Source organism: Nicotiana sylvestris, chromosome 3 (genome assembly GCF_000393655.2).
Source record: "Nicotiana sylvestris chromosome 3, ASM39365v2, whole genome shotgun sequence".
NCBI classification, from domain to species: domain Eukaryota; kingdom Viridiplantae; phylum Streptophyta; class Magnoliopsida; order Solanales; family Solanaceae; genus Nicotiana; species Nicotiana sylvestris.
In genome coordinates this window covers 181,121,467-181,146,470 of record NC_091059.1, presented here as the reverse complement: position 1 = coordinate 181,146,470, position 25,004 = coordinate 181,121,467, and positions in this window count along the sequence as shown.

The following is a 25,004-nucleotide window of genomic DNA, read 5'->3' as shown; positions in this document are numbered from 1 at the left end:
ACGCCAAAAACAAGCACAGAAGAAACACCATACCCACTGGTCTATGGGACCGATGCAGTAATATCGGTCGAGGTCGGAGAACCAAGTCTAAGGTACTCACACGAAAGTGGGCCGAGAAACGACGAAAGCAAGAGGAAAGACCTCAACGAGGCTGAAGAACGAAGAGACATGGCATACATAAGGATGGTTGTGAGCACGCGATTTTTGCCCTATATGAATTACTCCCATAAATTCAAAACAAAATAATTTCTTTCAGTGTTTGCAATTCTGTGGATTTTTGTGGCATTTTCTGTTAATTGTTTGCATTTTTGTTTGTGCATTTTAATTAGTGAAAAATACAAAAAAAAAATGTGTTGCAAGTGCATTTAGGAGTTAATTTTGCATTTTAAGAATTTTTTAGTAATTAAGTTGTTTTATAAAAAGGAAAATCACAAAAATAGTCATTTTGCACTCTTTAATTTTAATTTTTGATTTTCGAGTAGTTTTTTTCTTTAATTTTTCAAAACAAAGCACGGCAGCGGAGAGACTTTAAGCAAAGAATGCCATCAACTAACCACCACATTTTAAACTGACAAGATTTTTCTTTGATTGAAACAAGGTCAGAAAATTTCGATTGTTCCGGGGAAATCCTACGCAGGGGAAAGGCAAGCACCAGGCAGGTTTGATTTTGATTCTCAGGTCCGACCTGGATAATGGGATTCAATTAGGAGTTTTCAGGACCCTCCTGGAAAATGGGACCTAGTTTAAAATTCAAAATAATCATGAATAGCATAGGGGAAGGTAAGTTGGTTTCAAAGTTTGCATGTTTTAGATAGGATTCAATTAGGAGTTTTCAGGACCCTCCTGGAAAATGGGACCTAGTTTAAAATTCAAAACAATCATGAATAGCATAGAGGAAGGTAAGTTGGTTTCAAAGTTTGCATGTTTTAGATAGGATTCAATTAGGAGTTTTCAGGACCCTCCTGGAAAATGGGACCTAGTTTAAAATTCAAAACAATCATGAGTAGCATAATATAGCATAAATGTACCCCAAAGGAATATAAGTTGGCTTCAAAGTTTGCATGTTTAAGATAGGATTCAATTAGGAGTTTTCAGGACCCTCATGGATAATGAGATGTAGTTTTAAAATTTTCTTGGATACCAAGACTTACCATAAGATATACCTTCAAAAGACATAATTTAGCTTTAAAGTTATCATTTAAATAGGAGTTGTCAGGACCCTCCTAGATAATGGGACCTAACTTTCAAATTCTTAGTAATAGTTGGTAACATGATTCAGTTTAACACTCATATATGTGCTCAGCTACCAAACTGGGGCAGAAAATTTTCTTTATTTGTCTATTTTTGTTGAAATCAGGTACCCACTTGGATAACAGGGAGAATACAATTCAAGTTCAGTAGTCAGGCGCCCACCTGGAGAGCACGGGAATACAATTCAAGTTCAGCAGCCAAGCGCCCACCTGGAGAGCACGGGAATATAATTCAAGTTCAACAATCAGGAGCCTGCCTGGAGAACAAGGGAATACATTTCAAGTCAGGAGCCCGCCTGGAAAGCAGGGAATACATTTCAAGTTAGCAGTCAGGAGCCTGCCTGGAGAGCAGGGAATACATTTCAAGTCAGCAGTCAGGAGCCCGCCTGGAGAACAAGGGAGTACAATTCAAGTTTTAGCTTTCAAGTTCTTATTGATATTTGGTAATATGATTCGTTTTACACTTACATATGTGCCCAGATACCAAACTGGGGCAGAAAATTTTCTTTGTTTTTGTCTATTTTATTGAAGTCAGGAGCCCGCCTGGAGAGCAGGGAATACATTTCAAGTTAGCAGTCAGGAGCCCACCTGGAGAGCATGGGAATACATTCAAGTTTAGCAATCAGGAGCCCTCCTGGAGAGCATGGGAATACATTTCACGTTTAGCAATCAGGAGCCCGCCTGGAAAGCATGGGAATACATTCAAGTTCAGCAATCAGGAGCTCGCCTGGAGAGCATGTGAGTACATTTCAAGTTCAGCAATCAGGATCCCGCCTGGAGAGCATGGGAATACATTCAAGTTTAGCAATCAGGAGTCCGACTGGAGAGCATGGGAATACATTTCAAGTTTAGCAATCAGGAGCCCGCTTGGAAAGCATGGGAATACATTCAAGTTCAGCAATCAGGAGCCCGCGTGGAGAGCATGGGAGTACATTTTAAGTTCAGCAATCAGGAGCCCGCCTGGAGAACATGGGAATACATATCAAGTGCAGCAATCAGGAGCCCGCCTGGAGAGCATGGGAGTACATTTCAAGTTCAGCAATTAGGAGCCCGCCTGGAGAGCATGGGAATACATATCTAGTGCAGTAATCAGGAGCCCGCCTGGAGATCAGGGAATACATTCAAGTTCAGTAGTCAGGCGTCCACCTAAATAAAGGGAAAATATCTCAAGTGTAGTTGGCAGTCAGGCACCCACCTGGAGAAAGGGAAAACATCTTAGATTACAATTCAAGGCGGCAACAAAAGGATCTCACCGAGAGAATACAAGTCAATAAGGTAACAAGAACCACAAGAGCAAGTTTGAAGATATAGATAGGATCCCTTGTAACTCATATATCATAGTTTAGTCTAGCTTCTTTTTATTTTGACATGGTATAATAAAGGGGTTCAGTAAGCAGTAGCAGCAACAACAACAACAACAACAACAGTGAAATCACAGATTTATGGTAGTCCTAGCTATCAAATATTCCTGAACTACACTGACCTGATTCCTTTTTATCCAAGGATATGTAGGCAACCTCGAAACCAGAGTGCGGTCAAATCTTTCAAAATGCTTCCCACGGAGTATTCAAACGGGCAAAAATCACTCGTATCCGCTCACTTTATCTTTGCCCGAAAACTCTGCGTGTTTTCGAGCAAAGAGGGGCAGCTGTGAGCACGCGATTTTTGCCCTATATGAATTACTCTCATAAATTCAAAACAAAATAATTTCTTTCAGTGTTTGCAATTTTGTGGATTTTCGTGGCATTTTCTGTTAATTGTTTGCATTTTTGTTTGTGCATTTTAATTAGTGAAAAATACAAAAAAAATGTTTTGCATGTGCATTTAGGAGTTAATTTTGCATTTTAAGAATTATTAGTAATTAAGTTGTTTTATAAAAAGAAAAATCACAAAAATAGTCATTTTGCACTCTTTAATTTTAATTTATGATTTTCGAGTAGTTTTTTTTCTTTAATTTATTAATAGTGTTACTTATTTAGGATTAGTTAGTTTTTTTTAATGAGTTAGTTTGGTTTTTAATTTAATTTAGGATTTTTAGTTTTAATTTTCAGAGAAAAAAAAGGGAAAAAGAAAAGAGAAAGAAAGAGAACTAAAAAGAATTAATGGGAAATGAAGAAATTAGGTCTTGGGCCATCTCTGATTTAAACACTCAGCCCAAACGGACTCCTCCCCCAAACTCATTAAATCAAGCCCAATCCACCCTTACCCGATCTGTTTCCTCTGATAATAAAATGACCCTGTTTGACTAAGTGGAATCTAAATCACTTTGTATTTCTAATTAAGGTTATCTAGGTAGCTGGGTGGGGGATTTAACTTGATTTTTAGATTTCTAATTAAGGTTATCTAGGTTTAAAACAAAAATTGAAAAAGGGGCAAAATGCAAAACTGAATTGTCTGGGTTGCCCTAGTGCCTTGCCTATAAAGGTATCCATTTCTTCAAGCTCAAGGGAATTTTGGAAGAGAAAAGACTGACAAAAAACTAAAACGGCTGGGCATTTAGGAGTGAATTCAAAAATAACAACTTGATTTTCTGGATCCTTTTGTTGAAACTGCTTGAATTACATTAAAATTCAGCTTCGGGATTTCTGGTGTTAGTTTAAAAAATTTCTGAAAAAGTTATTTTCAAGTCATGGCATTTGATTAGAAAGGTCTTGAATCTGGGACTTCAAGAGTTGGTTTAGAGCTAGGTTTTTTGGATTTTTTTTCTACTGTTCCATTGACATTCCTGAGCTGATTTCATTTGTTGAGTGGTTGAATCTGGGCTGACTGCTATTGCCTGTTGCTGATCTTCTCATCCTTCTATTATTTTTTTTGCTTTCCAGGTATCTCTCTGGCTCATGTTGACTGTGTAATTCGAGTAGAAATTTAATGGAATACAAGTTGTGCTTAATTTAGTGTTTCCCTGTTCCTACTGCTTTAGCATTATGTAGTAAAACTGTAATGATAAGTGTTATATGAGCTGATATTTGCATATTATAAATCTGGTTTGGGGTTACAGTTAAATGTTTAGTCTCAAGGTAATAGCATATTCAGAAGTGGTGTAAGCAAGTCCTGTATAGGCAATTGAATATGTATATAGGTTGGGACTCCTATTTGGGATCAAAATATATACGGTATTTCACAAATGTTTTTCTGCTAATTAAAGTATTACCTATGATTAACAAGCATGCTTTGTATTTTGCATTTGTTTTTTTACTAAGTGTGAAATGCCTAAGCCATGTTGAGAACTTTGGTCTGATTGTTGAGGTTCAGGTGAAATGGGATTTTAATTGTTGGTTTGGATACTGTCAGTATTTAATTGAGCATGTTCGGTTATTGTAAGAGCTTGGCTATTTAATCCTATAAGTTATATTAATTTGAAGTCTAATTAAGGTTTAAATTCCATATCAGCACTTCAAGTTAATTTAAGGTTTTGAAAATTTAGAGTCATCTGCTGCACAGTTTCTCAAGAATTAGACCTCTAATTGTTTTCAAAATCATGGCATTGCTAAAGCTTTCATGTAATTATCCATTGGTCAATTAAAGGATGATTTTAAAACTGTTGTGTATATGGTAATTCTTTGTTTAGCCATTTGGAGTTATCTCGATCTTTTGCTGTTTCAATCACTGTTTATACATTGTGAAGGCTCGATGTTGAGTCCTGTTTGAGGTAGCTCCAGGGTTCTAAAATTGGGCTCACCTTGGGCCCAAGTACTTGTGAATAGGACTTGGATCATTTTCGCCCCTTATGCCCCGTTTCCTGGTTAAGAGTACGTGTTAACCAAGGCCCATTAGTTGTTGGGCAGGTTCGAACCCTTGGCAAAATATCAGAATCACATTAAACCTTGCCTTAGTCAATTAATTGGGCTCTTAAAAGCAAATTTGAGGTGAGTCGTATTAAGTAAGATATAATTATGGCCTTCATAATTTAGTTTAGCAACCTCTTGGTTAGAATAATTTGAGGCGTGCCGTGCCAAACAAAAATCTTAAATTCACGGCCCTCATTTAATTAATGTTTTGTCCTTAGAAATCGAGGCGCGCCATTTAGCGAATTTTCCATGGCCCTCGCAAAGTTGAAAAGCGTGTAGTTGTTTTAGGCGCGCTATTTTAAAAATTACTTTCCTAAACTCGGGTGCGCATTTATGTGACCCAAATCAAAATCCTAGCAACGTTAAATAAAATGTGTCGTGGACTGCAGGTGTATTTATGTGACGTGGTTCAAGACGTGTTTTAGATGACGTTGAATCTCTCCTAAAAAATAATTAAATAAAATCGGTTTAAAAGAATAAAATGCACATAGGCTAAAAATGTATTAAAATTAGATAAAAGGCCGATTATAACAGTTGAGTGACCGTGTTAGAACCACGGAACTCGGGAATGCCTAACACCTTCTCCCGGATTAACAGAATTCCTTACCCCGATTTCTGGTTCGCGGACTGTAGTGCAGAGTCAATCTTTTCCTCGATTCGGGATTTGAACACGTGGCTTGGGACACCATAAAATTATCCCAAGTGGCGACTTTGAATTTAATAAATAAATAATCCCGTTTCGATTGTCACTTCAAGTTGGAAAAAACTCTCTTATACACTCCCTCTCAGGGGTGTAGGTGAAAAAGGAGGTGTGACAATGGTCACCCAGAAACAACAAGCAGAACGATACTACAACAAAAAAATCCAAGATCAGACCGCTCAAAGTCGGAGACTACGTACTCAAAGCCAAAACACAGGCAAGCAAGGATCCACGAGAAGGAAAGCTAGGGACTAACTGGGACAGCCCATACAAAAATTACGGCGACAGCAAGCAAAGGGTCATTCCAACTAGAAACGATGGAAGGAAAACTACTACCAAACAACTAGAACATCGCCCACCTCAAGTACTTCAACTTCTAAGGAAAAATGTTCTCCGAGTTGTACTCTTTTTCCCTTACCTGAGTTGTTTCCCAATTAGATTTTCTCGGGGAGGTTTTTAACGAGGCGGTGAGGAGGACATTTCAAAGTTAAGCATGAGCAGGTGAGAATACAAGTTAGCAAGTTCATTGCTCGACCCCTCGAATACTTCTCCAGGTTGAACAGTAAAGGGACTAGGTAGACTGGGACTGGAATACCAGCCTGAAAAATGTGTAAGCGTCTCCAATGTATATGTGTAAACAAAGCATACAAGCACATGATGCTCACCTATGTCTCCACCAAGTTAACACCACATCAATCAAGATACTCATATTCGACCTCGTTCGAATTAACTAAGAGTAACATTCGACCTCTCCCGAATCAACTCACATTCGACCTCGTTCGAATTAACTAAGAGTAATATTCGACCTCATTCGAATCAAATCACATTCAACCTAATTAACTAAGAGTAACATTAGACCTCGCTCGAATCAACTCACATTCGACCTCGTTCGAATTAACTAAGGGTAATATTCGACCTCGCTCGAATCAACTCACATTCGACCTCGTTCTAATTAACTAAGAGTAACATTCGACCTCGCTCGAATCAACTCACATTCGACCTCATTCAAATTAACTAAAAGTAACATTTGACATCACTCGAATCAACTCATATTCGACCTCGTTCGAATTAATTAAGAGTAACATTCGACATCGCTCGAATCAACTCACATTCGACCTTGCTCGAATTAACTAAGTAACATTTGACCTTGCTCGAATCAACTCACATTTGACCTCATTCGAATTAACTAAGAGTAATATTCGGTCTCGCTCGAATCAACTCACATTTGATCTTATTCGAATTAACTAAGTAACATTCGACCTTGTTCGAATTAATAAGAGTAACATTCGACCTCGCTCGAATAACCTCACATTCGACCTCGTTCAAATTAATTAAGATACTCATATTCGACCTAGTTCGAATTAGTTAAGAGTGGCGTTTGACCTTGCTCGAATTCAACTTACATTCGGCCTAGCTCGAACTTGATTCACAGTTAACCTCGTTCGAATTAATTATGGTAATGTTCGACTTCACTCGAATTAATCAAAGACACTTGACCACGCTCGAGCTAACGCCTACCAACACAATTCCTTTAAACAAGGCAATCAATTGAGAAAAATATTCAAGGAAAAAAGAAAAGACTCGAAAATAAATAGCAAAAATAGCATTCCAAATCAAGAGGTATATTACAAGGGCAGAACTGACGCCCACAAAAGTAAAAACAAAAGATTACAAAAAGTACTACTCGGCAGCATCGCCCCCACCATCGTCCCCATCATCATCTTCGCCATCAGAGTATTCATCATCATACCAGGAACTCAGCTCAAGCCCGTCCAAGTCATCTTCACCATCACCAGCCCCCAACATAGCAGGATTGTAACCACTAGCGACCCGAGCTACGTGCGCCTTAGCACAAGCATCCTCAAACTTAGTCTCGGAAACTCTCCCTACCGTCATCAAAGCCCCTGAATATGTCTAGTTGAGCTTCAGCATGAATCCAATTCTCATATAAATCCTATGGAACATCGGGATAAGTGGAAGTACGAGATAAAGACGGTTGAGCCAGTAGCTGTGCCTTTTTGGCCTCAAGAGCGGCAATCGGCTCATTAAGGTTTGAAACCTCTTTCTCAAGCCCAGCAATCCATTCATCAAACCTTGCATCCCTGAGCACGGCCGTCTCTGCATCACTCGCCCGCTCAAATCGTAGGACGAGGATGGTATCCTCCAATGCCGCCAGCTTTGCCAAAGCTACCACCTTGGCCTCCTCGACCCTATCTAACTCTGCCATTTTTTCAACCAACTCATCACTTAAATCGTTAGCTCTGATCGAGCTCTACTCAAATTCGGCCTGCAGGGATGCCATTTGAGCTTGAAGGTCGACACACTCAGCCACAACCGCCTTGCTCACTTCGAACTCGTCCTCCTTGACTCTAAGCACTCCCTCGAGCTTGCTACATTTGGCGATGACCATCACGACTTCATAGTCCTTCTGCCTCAACTCATCTCTAAGGGACTGGAAATTACCATCCGCATTGAATCAGATGCGCATCTCACGGTACTTGTCACGGTACTTACAATACTTCACAACCATTTTCTTAAAAATAACCTTCCATTTCTCCTCTCAGCGGGCGCTCTCGATCTCCAGAATGAGAGTCTAAGTGAAAAAGGAAGAGCTAAAAAGTCAGTAAAAACAAAAAGAAAAAAGGACGTAAGGTACAAGAACAATAAAAACAAAAATATGAACATACCCTCAAAGCCATTCCGGATATGCCTAATGACAAACCGGCATCCTTAAACTTCCGTAAAGTCCTGTTCTCGGTGCCGGAGCAAAGAGGAATGAAAGAAGGAACTACGCCCTCTATGTTCGTCAACAAGTCGCAGTCCAAGGGAATGACTATAGTACGAGTAGATCCCTTTATTCTTACCTCTACCCGAGTAAACCCCTCATCGATTATCCGTTCCTCTTCAGGGTCGACGTTGGAACCGGACTCATAGCCATCTACGGTCACACCTTTCCCCCTTACCTTGAACGAGGAAGGAACGTCGGCCTGCCTTGACGGCGATGCATCACTCCTCAAAATGACCTCTGCTTCCTCTGATCGCCCTCATCCTTCCACGACGACTTCTGGCAAGGGAGAAATTTCTACATCTGAAGGGGGCACAGTCTTTGTGCCCAAAGATATGCTGTTCTCGGGTGCAACCGCAACCAGCTCGGGATCGCCCTTTGTTGGCTCTTTGTTTCATACTACCTCGCTGCCCACTTCTACTCTCCGCCTTTTTAGCTGAACTGCTTCCTCCTCGCCCGACAACTACTCATCCACTAAGTGCAATATGGAAGAAGTCGAAGTCTCCACCAAAGGGTATGCTATGATTCTAGAAGAAGCAGCTATCTGAACAGACTGGCTTGCAGTCGAAACGAGTAGAGATCCGAACGATGCACCCGATTAACGAAAAGTGGGGTAGGAGCCCTCGTTCTTTTTGTAGTCCTCTGACCTGACAAGCAAACATAGAAGTTAAAATCTACCCCACTATAAGAAGGAGCAAAAAAGAAGATCGAAATGAATCTAACCGGTCGAGGAACTTTTACGTCCAAACTTATTGTTAAAAGACATCCACTCACGAATCCCTACTGTGTGGAGTAAAATTTGACTTACCTAGTAGAGAATGTTGGCGACCAATGTAAAAGGCTCCCTCTTGGCTGCATAAAAGAGGAAGAACGATTAAATCGCCAGAGAGAGACAAAACAAGAAATCGGTTAGCAAAAACACTTACGGGTGAAGTTCCACACTTTAAGGAATCCAATGGGGTTCGCCACCACGTGCTCGGTCTTGATGTAGAAGAAGTTGAACCAAAATTGACGATTTGCCTTATCATCCATTTTCACCATCAGTCCCTTGGTCCCACCATGGCGTAGGTGTATCATCGTACCCCTGTGAAGCTTGGCGCAAAAAGATGCAGCAGATGGCGGACGGAAATCCCACAGTTGGTCAGCTCCGCGTACTTGATCAATATAAGAAAGAGTTTGTAAATATATTGGAAGAGCTAGGTCGTACAGATATCATAGTAGCGGCAGAATTCTTCGCCAACGGGGGAAGAGGAAGAGAATAGACCACTTGGAACGAGTACCATAAAATGTGTAATACCTAGGACGATGAACATGGATCACGTCGTTCCCAGCTGGGACCAGATCGATGTGAGCAGGGATGTTGTATTTGACCCTAAGCTCGGCAAGATGGGCTGTTTCCATCTCGGACTTCACAGGCTCAAGCTCGTCCGCAGGTGACTTCGAGAAGTCTGATCTGGAGCCTGAATTATGAGGAATGATGTTCTCGATAGTGGGAATGCATTCATCCTCTGCAACAATGGCTTCTCCTTCATCATGAGAGGGCATGACCACTGACAATGGAACTGGGTCAGAGGTCCCCTCAGGGTTGGAAGATGCACTAGCCATCTTTTGTTACGTATATGCGAATGAGTTGAAAGTGCAAAAGTGATAATAACGAAAGTTGCTGAACGCAAGAATGCAAGAGCTTTGAGAAGAAGAAAGAAAAGCTTGGAGGTTCGAATGCTTGAAAATGCAGCAAACCAAATGAAAGGTTCCCATCCCTATTTATAAGAAGGCAGTCACCCTAATCGAGGATACAGAGCGTTGCTGCACTAATTTTGAAATGATAGGGGTGCGGGAAACGGCGTAACGTATCGAGAACATGTGCAATGATGACGCATGACGTTATGATGTCATTCTAAACTGACGTAACAGTCGAGTGTGGTTCTTAAACCACCACGTCACTATCTAGGCCGCGATCCTCACTACTCGACCTCCCCATCGAATTTCTCAAACTACGACTAATAAAGTCCACTCATCAAGGTCGACCAAACGACGACCTTGATAAGCGGAGGAACTAACTGTATGGGTCAAAATCGAACGAGAAATTCAATACGCGGAGACGATTATCATGAGTGACCTGCAAATCAATATGGGCAATTTGGCCAAGGTCGATTAGAGGTCAACAAAAGTAGTCCCTAAGTGGTTCATCAAGGACGAGGTCGAGTAGCAAGGACAGAAGTAACGACTAGTAAAGCTTTGGAACCAACAAAGAGAATATTCTGTTGAATATTCTCCCTATTTGTACCTTTTAGGTTTCTTTGGGAATACCCCATATGTATAGGAGGAGAGATAAGGCAAAAGGCATGTAATACTTCATATGATAAGAAAACTTTTGAAAAGTGAGCTTTCTAGATAAATACAAAGAACAACTTTCTGAAGAATTCGATCTTTTTGTATTATCCATTGTCAATTCCATCATATCCAAGAAAGTACCCTATATTCTTTTATATTATTATCATTCATCATTGTGAGAAGAAGGAATCATTCACCTCATTCAACATTGGATGAATCTTCTTCCGTATTTACATTTAGTGCTATTTATTGTATTTATTTCTTATCATTGTCCTCATTCCATTAGCATCCATAATATTTAATGTGTATTGCATTAAATCCATTTTAACATGGTCCCCATGCTATTCACATAAATCTGTGTTAGATCCAAGGTTGTTATCTTTAACTAAGATTAGCTCCTTATCTTTTTACTTAAACAAAAAAAATTTATACTTTTTGGTCAAATAAGATGTACAAACATTTTGTATTTTGCTACAAGGTAACAATTTGAATTAAGACATTATTGGGCTTTGTTAGCTGAAAAGTTGTGGGTCAGGCGAGCTAAATAAGGGGAGCAATGACAATTGAACTTATCAACGAATAGCGATTATCGGTAAAAAATAGCACGGTCTAGCCAGTTTTTGGACTGGTCATTTAAAAATAGTCAGTGTTTACCAAGTCAATAAAAAATAGCCACTATTCTGCTGCAACAGAGACCGGTCCAACATAATATACTGGAGTTCGATGCGTCTGTGTATGAACTTCCAGCATATTATGCTGGACCGGTATATTTTGCTGGCTCCAGTATAATATACTGGAGACTGGAGTACCAGTGCTCCAAACTCCAGTATATTATGCTGGACCAGTATATTATACTGGAACTCCAGTATATTATGTTGGAGTATTTTTTCTGATTTTGAACATTGTTTTCGTTCAGATTTATCTTTACATGAAAAGTGGCTAAATTTCGATTACTTTTGAAACCGAACTATTTTTATACGCCCACTTATAAATCTGGCTATTTTTGAATTTCTCCCCGATTATGGTCGAGGTTTCCTAAATTACTTTTGAACTCCTTCAAGTTTTTAAAGTCACCAACTGAAGTTTATGTAATCGGACTTTACTATGTCTAGCATTAATCCAAGAGAAGACCGAAGAGCATATATAATTATAAATGAACGTTCTTTGGGGTCTTTCGGCCTTCGACCCCTCTCGTATCTTTTTTGTAATGGCTATATTGTTAGTGATGGACATGAATATTACAGGCTCAAAGGTATATCGCTGGTGCAGTTACCAGTTATGGATCTGGAATTGTTAACGTTGTTTTTAAGATGTTTTTCAATTATTCCTTCCGTTCACTTTTATTTGTTCACTGTTTAAAAATATATTTTCATTTTTACTTGTTCACTACACTAAATCAAGAGAAAGATAATTTCTTCCCCTATGTTATCCTTAGCCTTAACTGTTCATTTCCTAAATTATTTCCCAAGGTTTTAAAAATGCAATCATTATTATGGGTAAAATTATAAAATATATATTTCATTTATTATTTTTTAAAGGATATAAAAAGTTCAAAGTGAACAACTAAAAATAAACGGAGGAAGTAATTAATTGTTTTGGTGGTTCACGGTATCGAGATGTGGTTTTCCCGACGAGCAAAGTTAAATTTTTTTGTCATTAATAACATCTTTTAATCAAATAAATTTTGATATATTTGATTAGATTGGATATGTGATACGTGTCAAAAATGATCTTTATTTTTTCTTACTCAACTTAAAGAAGTACCCTAGCAAGTAGGGGTGTTCAAAACCGATCCGAAACCAAAAATTGAACTGAACCGAAATTTAATGGCTTACTGGTAACGGCTTAACGAACGGGGAACAAATTGAAATTTTTTTATTAACGACTTATCGGTTTGGGGGCGAATTATTCAGTTTTCTTAATGGATAATCCATTAACCCGTTAAGAATATAAATAATTAAATATATTATATATATATATATATATAATTTATTTTTATTCATATATATTAAATATAAAAAAACAAAAACCCTTGAACTTGAATAATAAAAAACAAACTCGTCTCTATCTCTATAGTTTATTCTCTAAGTTGGAAATTTTTAGTGTGCTGGAATATATTAATATATAACAAACAATCGAGCAGGCCAATAAGAAATGTCATGCTCAGGATTATAGGAATTACCAAAACCTTCTCGTGCGTACTTTCTGACTCGTCTGATGAATCCCCAGGTGTTCTGCTACCGCTTGCTCCAGACGCTGAGGCATTGACCTCAACCTTCACAAATAAAGTTGAAACAGGATCCTCAAATCCACCAAATTCCATGCTCCTGAGTAACCAACAGTAAGCCTTCTCCTCACTAAGGTCGTAAACAGAAGCAACACAATCACAGTTTGATAAGCAAGCATCACCACATTTGGACACAGTCCCTTTGTCACTATAATTTCCTATGACAGATGATTCTAAGAAATAATAATTTGTTTTCTGAACAGTAAAAATCTTGATCTGAGACATCAAGTTTTCATGCCGAGGTCCACATTTCCCTGAAGAATTTCCTGAACATGAGACATCATTTCCCAGCTTAGAAGTCCCTGGCAAACATGTGCAAGAAGCATTCGTCTTGCTTCTGTCTAAATTACATATCTCATTGCCATTAATTCCAGAAATATATTGTTGGTACAATTACCTAGAAGGAACTATTATTTTGAAGTAAGTTGCTTTGAAGTGAACCAAAAGATGAAAATCGCTGGATAAACATTTGAGATTTGAATGACTTCAGTACGGCAGTACCTAGTTAAGGATAATTTCGATTTGTGAATATGTATGCTAGGCCGATAAACCGCCCGATAGGATAAATGGCCAGGTGCAAAAGTTTCATGCTTGAGGTCTTTTTGCTGACGATACAATGCACAAAATGATAATCTGGGTGAGTTCACTTCAAACTGACCCGCACAAGTATTTTACAATATCTGTCCCTCAAATAAGTTCCACAAAAATAAACATATATAAAATGAAGTGCCATGTGCCTTATAATTGAGTTTCATTTTCTGGTAATTCGCCAAGTTAATACTCCCAGAAGACATCCTTTTTTGGGTTTTGGTATCTGATACTTTTATGTCTAATAGGTATTTCAGTTACATGAATATCGTTGAGGCATTTGCTTCCTGCACATAGCATTTTGCCTCTAGCTTGTCATAGAGGCATTTGCTTAAGTTCAATGCAGCCATATTCGGAGCTGTTTAGAGAAAAGCAAAAGACGCTATAAAGATGCCTTTATTTGGGAAGAGCTTGTCAACCTGCAATATTTGCAGCTGCCTTGTCAGTCCACGTTGGTTTTAGATTTCTTTCTTAAGTCTGGATTTTCTATTTAGGACAACAAATTTATGAGTTTCAAGCTCGGTTTAGGTGCTGGAAAATAGACTAAGAGAATGAGGGATGGTGCTTTTCTTTCGGATCAAAATTCATCTCTTTTAGCCCAGTCCTATCTTTTCAGTTTCCTGAAATCAAGCCAACTCATAGTTATACTGCTGTTGGTTGTTGGCAACATACCTCCATCACGATGAAGGAGAAGGCTTGGACATGGTGCCATCAATCCTGTCTAAGCACCTACGCAGGTTATCCTCTCTGTACCGAGTTTTAGTTAGTCATATGCTGTTTCTTATTGTCTAAAGATTCATTTGTTATTGTGGTTGGCATGCTATCACATGTTAACTTTGTCAAGTAATTGCTATGTCATTTACCTTTCTTTGTTTCCGTCATTCTTGGTGAATTTCGTCTTTTTGTGCCTGGAAATGTGTACTAATATAATTTTGTTGTTAGAACTCTTAAGCCAATGAAATACATCTTGACTTGTCCATCTTTAATTGTTGGCGTTAGCATTCTTTGCTTCTAAGAGGAGACCTGGTACTATTTAATTTACTTCTCTTTGTTTTGTTCAATTTGAAAGTGAAGCACTGTGGTTATCAATAGATAAATAAAATCTTAACCGCAGCACTCCAGACTTTCACTTTTCTACAGGTTTCTATTTTGCAGCCTATTACGTACGCATAGTGCCCAATCATCTGATCCAGAGGCGGATGTAGAGTGTTGATGATGCGGATGCAGAGTGTTGATGATGGGTTCAATTGAACTCATAACTTTCCACATGGAATAAAAATTTATATATATGTAAAAATTCGTTAAAATTATAAAAATAGTAGATACGAACTCATAACTTTAAAATAAAATGGATTCAATGCTAAAATCTTAAAAATTGAAGCCATAAATTTTAAATCTTGGATCCGCCTCTGATCTAATCAGTATTTTCCTCCCTTAGCCGAAACAAAATTTTCTTTTCAATAATGTTCCTGTCTGACAGCTGGCAAATGAAACCAATAAATTTCTGATGATAGCTCTACTTGCAGGTTATTATTTGATACAAGCTGTTTCGGGAACAAGTACTATGAATATCAGCATGTTATAGAGGAAAAAGTTTGCTCTGTTCAACTTGCTGTATTTCTTTAACTTTTGATAATCGAAACATTTATGAACATGCTCTGGATAAACACATTTGAGAATCTGGACTAAACGAGTTATGTGATGTGCAGTAGATTTCGATTAAAGAGGTATATCTGGAATAATGTGAATCTTGTATTCATTGTTGTTATCCTGCCTTGTTCTCTGTGAAAGAAATGCATATATGCCTGCTATTTTCTGTTATGACCAAGTATATGTGGTTTAGCCAAGTATATGCCTCTGTTCAAACTAGGTTACTTTGTTTTCTCGAATAGTTGAAGTTTTCTTATTTGAGTTCACTGCTAATAAACGTACTCATGTTCTAGAAGTTTTTTCTTATCTACTGATTTTGTATTCCTTCGATTTTGAACTAGTGAGAAGGAAAAAGTTATTATCTTATTCTCCATTCAACATCATATTGACTTGAGGAATCTGCCATTCTTATTAGCCTTCCTAATATGTTACCTGTTTTTTGATATTTGAATATGTTTGCAGCTGCGTTGGAATGAAATATTGATTCAATAGTAACCTCACTGGATGCCACATACCCATGAAAACTTTATGCATGTCCTAGTATTTTCGATGCAATGAAAGGCATTTGAGGAACATGTTTATGTATAGAATCATGATAAGAGCTTAAGGTAACAGATTTTCAGAAGCTTTTCTTCTTTTACTTGTTTGAAAATAGGCCTCTCATTCTTCTAGCTTCCAGTTTCTAGGTTCTGTTCCATAGTTACAGTTTCTATGTTATATGTGCTCATTCAACCAAACTCCTAACTTGAGATAATCACTGTAGGTCATTGATATAGTTTCTTTTCTGGTAATTTTGTAGAACTTGCATCCTCTTATTTTCTTGTCATTAAAATGTCAACAAATGAATGTATATATCTAGTGATAGATCTGTGTTTAAGTAGAGTATCATATGGCAATAATAATCATAACCATAACAATATTAACCTTTTAAAGAGACCTGTGTTTTCTCATAAACACTCCCCTTATTCGTGACTCGTGAGGCTGGTGAATTGAGCCTGAATGCTGGCGGATGGCTTTGATTGATACCACTACAAGGTAAAGAATAATCTAACTTTACAAGTTAGGTACATCTGGGTATAATCTAACATACTTCAAAAGAAGTGTTACACCAAAAACTACTCTTTTCCTCTCTTAGCAATAATTCTTGAGGATGTTTGTATTTTAAGTGCCAAGGTGCTGAGTGCAAGATTTTTCTCTCAACAGTGGCTCTCAGTTCGTTGGGAGATAACAGGCACAAGTTAATTCCCTCAATCAGTTCTTCCTTTGACTTCGGCTAAAGCAGCAATATTATAGGGATTTTTACCTAGCTATACTATATTAGAAACTTATTTATCAATATTCTTTATGTTTTGTAATTTTTAATAAGTATCTAGGTTTCTCTTACAAATTGTGTATATTTCTCCTTAAAAGGCTCTCATCTCATTATTAGTACCTTCAATTAAGGGATTCAATTATATCCTTTCCTTTTTTCCTTTCCTCTTCTCTCTTCTTTTTTTTTTTTACATCAAAATCCCTTAATCTACACCAAGAATCTCCATCTTCTCTCTTCCCACCATTGACGATAGCTTTATATTATTAAATCATCAATTGCATCGTTCTTTTGTTGGGAGACCGAACAACACTGAAAATGAAAAAAATATTTAGGGATTGTATGATAACTGTATCATAATTGCATTTGAATTGTATCAGATATATCAATGCGTAAAACATAATTGTATCATACTTGTATTACAATTGTATCTAACTTGTAGATGGTACATTAATATCCAAAATAATACCTGATACAATACTAACAAATTAATATATAATTATCATACATTTATGATATAAACTGTGAAATTCATCATGAGCTCACAACTACTCATTATTCAGATACAAATTTGATACAATCCTGAAAGTATTCTTATACAATTATGATACAATTTAAAACCGATTCTAAACTTAAACTAATACAATATCGTATTATATTTGTATTAGCATTGTATCATATATTGTTTTAGGTACAAATTGCGATACAATTATGATACAACTTTGATCTTTATCTTTTTCAAGTTTCAATTTAAAACATCCACATAGAACTCTAAACTTAAATTATGATACAATATTGTATTTTAATATTATTTATATTGTATCATAATTTTCTTAGGTATTGACGTATCAAATACAACTCAGATACAATTATGATACATTTATCATACAATCGTAATACAATTCCGAAACTTCTTCTTCCTCGAGTTTCAATCAGAAATTCAACCTAAAACCAACTTTAAACTTAACGAATCTCCCTTAAAATTGAGATATAAACTCTAAAGGATATTTTCAATCGTTTTCAAGAACACCCAATCCAAAAAAATCACAAATTCGTAAAATCTGAATATTTAATTCAAAGTTTCGAAGCATTTTAATGGTATGTCAATGGCAGACCCCTCCACCTACAATTTCATAGATAATGTTGATGGATTTGTCAATAGTTGAAGCTTTTTAATGGTTGTTGGAGGAATTGATTCAGAGAAATATATGATGTTACAATTTTAGAGAGATATTGGTTGATTTGTATGAAAGAGAGGTGATAATTTTGTGTATAAGTGGGTTTCTTACAGTGGGTAAGTACAAAGACAGATGATGTTTTGTAATCCTTTGAAAATGGAAGAGTGTCTTAAATGTATGGGGATTATTTGTAACTGATACCCAGTATTTAAGGTATATTTCATTTCCTCCTTTTTATGATTTTGTATAAAATTAGTAATATATGTATATAAAATAATTAATAAGGAACCTAAATAAAGATAGTAAATAGGTTTCTATTATAGTATAGCTAGGTAAAAATCCCAATATTATACTTGTTCATTCCCTCGTTTGTTAACGGGAGCCCAAGCCCAGGCCCAAACACAACTCTTACCCGGCAGCCCACTTAGTATCTAATAAAACTTTTATATTTTACACTTTAGTCCATATATTCTTTCATTAATTGCTTGTGTATATAAATCAGGAGTGTTATAAATATATTATATTATGGATGTTCATTTAGTACTCCGTTGTAAATAAGCTTCCTGAAGAAGCTTATCCATATGAGACTCCACCGTAAATATGTTTATCTATTTAAGTACTCTATTGGAAATAAGCTTCCTGAAGAAGTTTATCACTTCGATACCCGGTTGTGGATAAACATTACCCCCGGTAGAAGATTATTCATACCGGATATAATAAGCTTATCCTTTCAGTACCCAGTTATGGATAAATATTATCCCCGGTAGAAGATTATCCATACCGGGTATAATAAGCTTATCCTTTCAATACCCAGTTATGGATAAACATTACCCCCGGTAGAAGATTATCCATACCAGATATAACGAGCTTATCCTTTCAGTACCCAGTTATGGATAAACATTACCCTCGGTAGAAGATTATCCATATCAGGTATAATAAGCTTATCCTTTCAGTACTCCGTTATGGATAAACATTGCTCTCAGTAGAAGATTATCCATATCTGGTATAGTAGCAGCTTACACAGCAACTTCCTTTCTTCTATAAATAGAAGAGATTTCAGTTCATTATGTACATCAGTTTGAATTCGAATAATATATCAGTTTCTCTCTATACTTGTCTTTACTTTATAGTCTTTATTTTATAACACGTTATCAGCACGAGACTCTGCCATCTCGAGCAAATATTTTGAAAGTATCTGAGGTAAGAACTTTCTTTTCCTAAATAATGTCAAATCTTTCTAAACTTGAATTTGTAGCCCTGGATATATCGGGCAAAAGCTACATGTCTTGGGTGCTTGATGCTGAAATTCATCTTGATGCGATGGGTCTGGCAGACACCATCAAAGACAAAAATCAGGCATCAAACCAAGACCGTGCCAAAGCAATGATATTCCTACGCCATCACCTTGATGAGGGCCTGAAAATGGAATATCTTACTGTTAAAAATCCAGTCATTCTGTGGAATAATTTGAAAGATAGATATGACCACCTGAAGATGGTCGTTCTTTCACAGACACGATATGATTGGACTCATCTAAGGCTACAAGATTTTAAATCTATCAGTGAGTATAATTCTGCTATGTTCAGAATTATTGCCAATTAAAGTTATGTGGTGATAATATTACTGATCATGATATGTTGGAGAAAACTTTCACCACTTTTCATGCCTCGAATATGCTCCTGCAGCAGCAATATCGAGAGATGAGATTTAAAAAGTATTCTGAACTTATCTCACATCTTCTTATAGCAGAGCAACATAATGGGCTATTAATGAAAAATCATGAAAGCCGACCTACTGGTTCTTGTCCATTCCCTGAAGTGAATGAGACGAACTTTCACCAGGCTAAATGTGGAAAAGGTCGTGGCCCCAGTCGTGGTCATGGTCGTGGTCGGGAAAGAAACTCTAATCATGGTAATAATAATGCACCAAAGAACACTCCTCACCACCAGCAGTGGAAAAGGAAGGAACAAAAGCATGAAGCGGTGCAAGCACCAAATGCAGAAAATGCATGCTATAGATGTGGAGAAAAAGGGCACTGATCACGTACCTATCGTACGCCAACGCACCTGGTTGATCTTTATCAAGCCTCCCTAAAGAAGACAGAGAAAAATGTTGAAGCAAATTTTATTTCTGAAGATAATTTAGACTTCATGCATTTGGATGTAACTGATTACCTTGCACTCCCAGAAGGAGAAACAAGTCATGTAATCGGTGGTGAATCTGTAGAAATGTAAATATTTTAATTTTTGTTATTTGTAATAGATAGTATGGTTATGTAATTGTTGTACATAAAGAAAAATTATGATTTGATAATGATGTTTACTATAATATATCTTGTTTATGTCATTTTGAAGAATATGGATAACATTATTAGATCAACTTAAACTCTAGCAGAGTTTGCAAGAAATATACAACCACAAGAAGTGGTTATATTTCGTATATCTCATTGTAATTATATTTTGTTAACTACCAGAAGTGGTATATGCCTATGATCACCAGAAGTGATAATTTAGGCTTTCTATGGTTACAATTGAAGATAAGCTACATAAATATTCTCTATATTAAATGCACGCCTTGATTTGCTCCTGAAGTAGTAAATATTTTAAAAGAGGTTGAGGCATCACAATTTGATGTGATTAATGCGCATTCAGATAATTATGTTCGATTTCCTGAAGGATGAGAACTTTTGATAATATTAATCCATTCCCTGAAGTGAATGTGACAATACTAATAAGTCGGGTAAATATGAACGCGCTCTTGATGTGAATACATTACAATTCACCTCCAGAAGAGTTAATATAATTGAGAGAATATATACTCAATATTTCGTATTTTAAATTTGCTCCTGAAGAAGTAACACAATTGAAATTGCCTCCTGAAGTGGAAAAATATTATGAAGAGGAGTTTTCGTGTGCTTAAACAATTGTTTTACATTGTTTATTTGATTGTGATTTTCTCTCATGACACCAGCAGTGTCTGAGCAATATTTGATAGTACAAAATGTATCAACAACTCCTGAAGAGCTAAATGTTTGCCTAAAAAATACATGACACCAGTAGTGCCAGATAAATATTAGATTGTGGATAATAAATGAAGGCTCTCGAAGAGCTTATATACAAATATGTCATTCATATTATATGATTATGGTCAAAATATATGTTGTAGTAAACCTGAAGTTTACTAATACAAATGACTATCATATTGAGACTACAAATGATTGGAAGATTGATAATCTTCATGTTTCCACAATCATAGGGGGTAAAATAATATGTATGTGAGAAGTTACCCGCCTTATTCTTTAATTTGTACTATATCATGTATCACAGTAAACCAGAAGTTTACTAAAGCAAAAGTTTATGCCATAGTAAACCAGAAGTTTACTAAGAGATAGCACATGACATGATAAACTTGAAGTTTTCATTTGCCATTTTTAAATGAGCTATTTGAGAATTCAGATAAGCATATACTAAAGAACTAGAAGATTCTTCAGGAATTCTCATGTGTTGCTTGTTCTCATAATGAATTGATTATACCAGCTAAAGTTGGGACTAAGACCCCTGATTCTGAAATATATAAAAGGTGAATATGGGCCCGTTCACCTATCATGTGAACCACTTATAGGTGCATATATGAGATGGTTACATGTGTAATTATTGTCAACCTGCAGTTTGGCATTTGGAATTGCTTTTCTCGATTAAGAGCATAATTTTCAAATTATGAAATCAAGACAGTTCATCATGATAATATTGGTTTATATCCAAGCTTGTTTAGCATTGAATACCTCCTATTAATGGCTAAACCATTGCTTATGAGAACAAAGCTTCATGTGTTGGTCTAAGATTTTCTAAATTGCATATAGCAGCACTTGTATGCATCAGATCAACAATATATGATAAGTCCTCCCTTCACAATTGGTTTAGGATCAGAAACCAAATATTTTTACTATCTTTTGTTGCGTGGTATATGATTAATTTCTCTACCATAATACACAAAGATATGTTTCCCAAAGATGATTGGGGATATATGTTAGTTTTTCTAACATTTGGGGGATGGAATAAACAGTTGAAAAATATGTTATATGAATCGAATTATCATGATCCTCACTTAGAAGATAATTCAAGTCGAATTGCCAGAAGCATTTGCTGATCCAAAATTAAATATCATATTTCAGCTGCAAATGCTCCTATTAAAATTAAAGTCCCTGAAGGATAGAGTTTACTGTACGCATGAAGCGTGGTAGACCAATCGGTTCCAAAGGTAACAATCCTTGAAAAATAGTAGGAGCTAATGATCAAAATGAGGAGGAAATAAGCTCTAGAAGAGCCCACGACATAACATTTCATGAAACTCCCGAAAAAGTTCAGGTACCTGAAAATAAAGAAAGTGATGAGATCTCCACAAGTTATGTCGCTTCGGAACTGACACAAAATGATCGTCGACGATATATTTAATACAATATAGTGCACAATATTGTAAAAGATTGTGAGGATCGGACTAGCAGTCCAGACACTTGAAGATGTCATACCATTTAGATACAAGTCTTAACCTATATGACTTATTTGGCTAAATCTATATGAAGATCCTTGAAGGATTGAAAATGCCCGAAGCATATAATTCAAAGTCTTGAGAAATGTACTCGATCAAATTATAAAGATCTTTGTACGGTTTAAAGCAATCTGTGCGCGTGTGGTATAATCGCCTCAGTAAATATTTGCTGAAAGAAAGTTACATAAATTATGTTATTTGTCCATGTATTTTTATAAAGAAAATGTCATCAAAATTTGTTACACTTGCTGTTTATGTTGGTGACATAAATCTTATTGGAACTCCGGAAGAGCTCCAAGAGGGTCTTAAAAATACTTTTACATGGACAAAGTGTACCCATTAAGTACACCAATGAATATTCAATCACTTGAAGTGAATAAGGATCCGTTCCAACCTCTAGAAGAGGATGAGGAGCTCCTTGGTCCTGAAATACTCTATCTCGGTGTAGATGGTGCACTTATTTATCTTGCTAATGCTAACAAAAGTGGTGCAGATCGTATTGGTAATGCAGATGCAGGTTATTTATCCGATACCCATAAAGCTCGATTTCAAACCGGCAAGCAGGGAGTGCATATGATTGAGATCAGTGATTCATTCGAGAAACATGTGGGTTGGAATGTGATAAAAGACCCACAATATTATACGGAGACAATGTTTCATGCATAGCACTATTAAAGGGAGGATTTATAAAAGGAGATAGAACGAAGAACATTTCACCAGAATTATTCTACATACATGATCTTCAGGAAAATTGTGACATTGATGTGCATCAAATTAGTTCAAGTGACAATCCAACAGATTGTCTTTACCAACATCAATTTTTGAGAATATGGTATACAAGATTGGAATACGGAGACTTAAATATTTGAAATAAGGTTTTCTTCAGGGGGAGTAAAATGCGCGTTGTACTCTTTTTCCCTTACTAAGATTTTTCCCACAGGGTTTTCCTTATAAGGTTTTTAATGAGGCAACCAACAATGCGTATTACTAAATATGTGTACTCTTTTTCCTTCACTAGGATTTTTTCCCACGTGGTTTTTCCTAGTAAGGTTTTAATGAGGCACATTATCTTTTAATGAACATCCAGAGGGAGTGCTATACATATATTATATTATATTATGGATGTTCATTTAGTACTCTGTTGTAAATAAGCTTCCTGAAGAAGCTTATCCATATGGGACTCCACCGTAAATATGTTTATCTATTTAAGTACTCTATTGGAAATAAGCTTCCTGAAGAAGCTTATCACTTCGATACCCGGTTATGGATAAACATTACCCCCGGTAGAAGATTATCCATACCGGGTATAATAAGCTTATCCTTTCAGTACCCAGTTATGGATAAATATTATCCCCGGTAGAAGATTATCCATACCGGGTATAATAAGCTTATCCTTTCAGTACCCAGTTATGGATAAACATTACCCCCGGTAGAAGATTATCCATATCGGGTATAATAAGCTTATCCTTTCAGTACTCCGTTATGGATAAACATTGCTCTCAGTAGAAGATTATCCATATCTGGTATAGTAGCAGCTTACACAGCAGCTTCCTTTCTTCTATAAATAGAAGAGATTTCAGTTCATTATGTACATCAGTTTGAATTCGAATAATATATCAGTTTCTCTCTATACTTGTCTTTACTTTATAGTCTTTATTTTATAACAAGGAGAACATTCTAGATAATTAGATATCAATTTGTATCAGAAACTTCTGGACATTGACGAAAGAAGACATTCTTCTCTTTCTATGTTCTAGGATTTTCCTTGTGAAATTCTTTCTTACACAACTCGATTTCTCACACTAACATGGTAGTAGAGTGAAGGAATGGATTATCCTCATTCTCCTCTTTCGATCGATGGTACCCTCATCGATTTTTATGGAGGTTTTCCATTTCGTTTTACCTTTTTCGCTTTTTGATATGGAGATTTGGGCTGCGGTGATTTCTAGATGTGTATTGTAGCTATTTGAGCTTTTCATGGTGAAATTTTGGTGGTTTTACTTGAGTTCTCCGGTCTTCGTTCTGCCTAATCGATTTTCAGTCGACAATTTCGTTTCAAGGCCTTACCTTCTTTAGATTGCAAAGAAGGACGGTAACATTCTCTTTAATCTTGTTGCTTACAGGTGAAAGTCGAGTATATTTGTTCTTGTATTAGGAGTTTTACATATCTAGGGTTAATCATGGGAAGTCCAGGTGTTAGTTCCTCTTCTGTGTTAGATGGTTTTGACGATTTTACCATACATCCATCTGATAGTCCAGGTACATACCTAGTATCTCCACCATTCGATGGGAATTGTTTTGTTATTTGGCGCAAAAATATGCTTACTGCCCTTTCTGCTAAGAACAAATTTGGGCTTATAACTGCAAGAAATACCAAACCTCAACTTGACTCTCCTTATTACTCCTTCCGTGAAAGATGCAATGATATGGTAATTGCATGAATAACAAATTCATTCTCTAAAGACATAGCAAACAGTGTAATGGAGTTTGATAATGCTAAAGATATTTGGGATGATATTAATGAAAGATTTGGGACATCAAATGGTTCAAAATATATTCAAATACAAAGAGAAATCAATGTTGCTTCCTA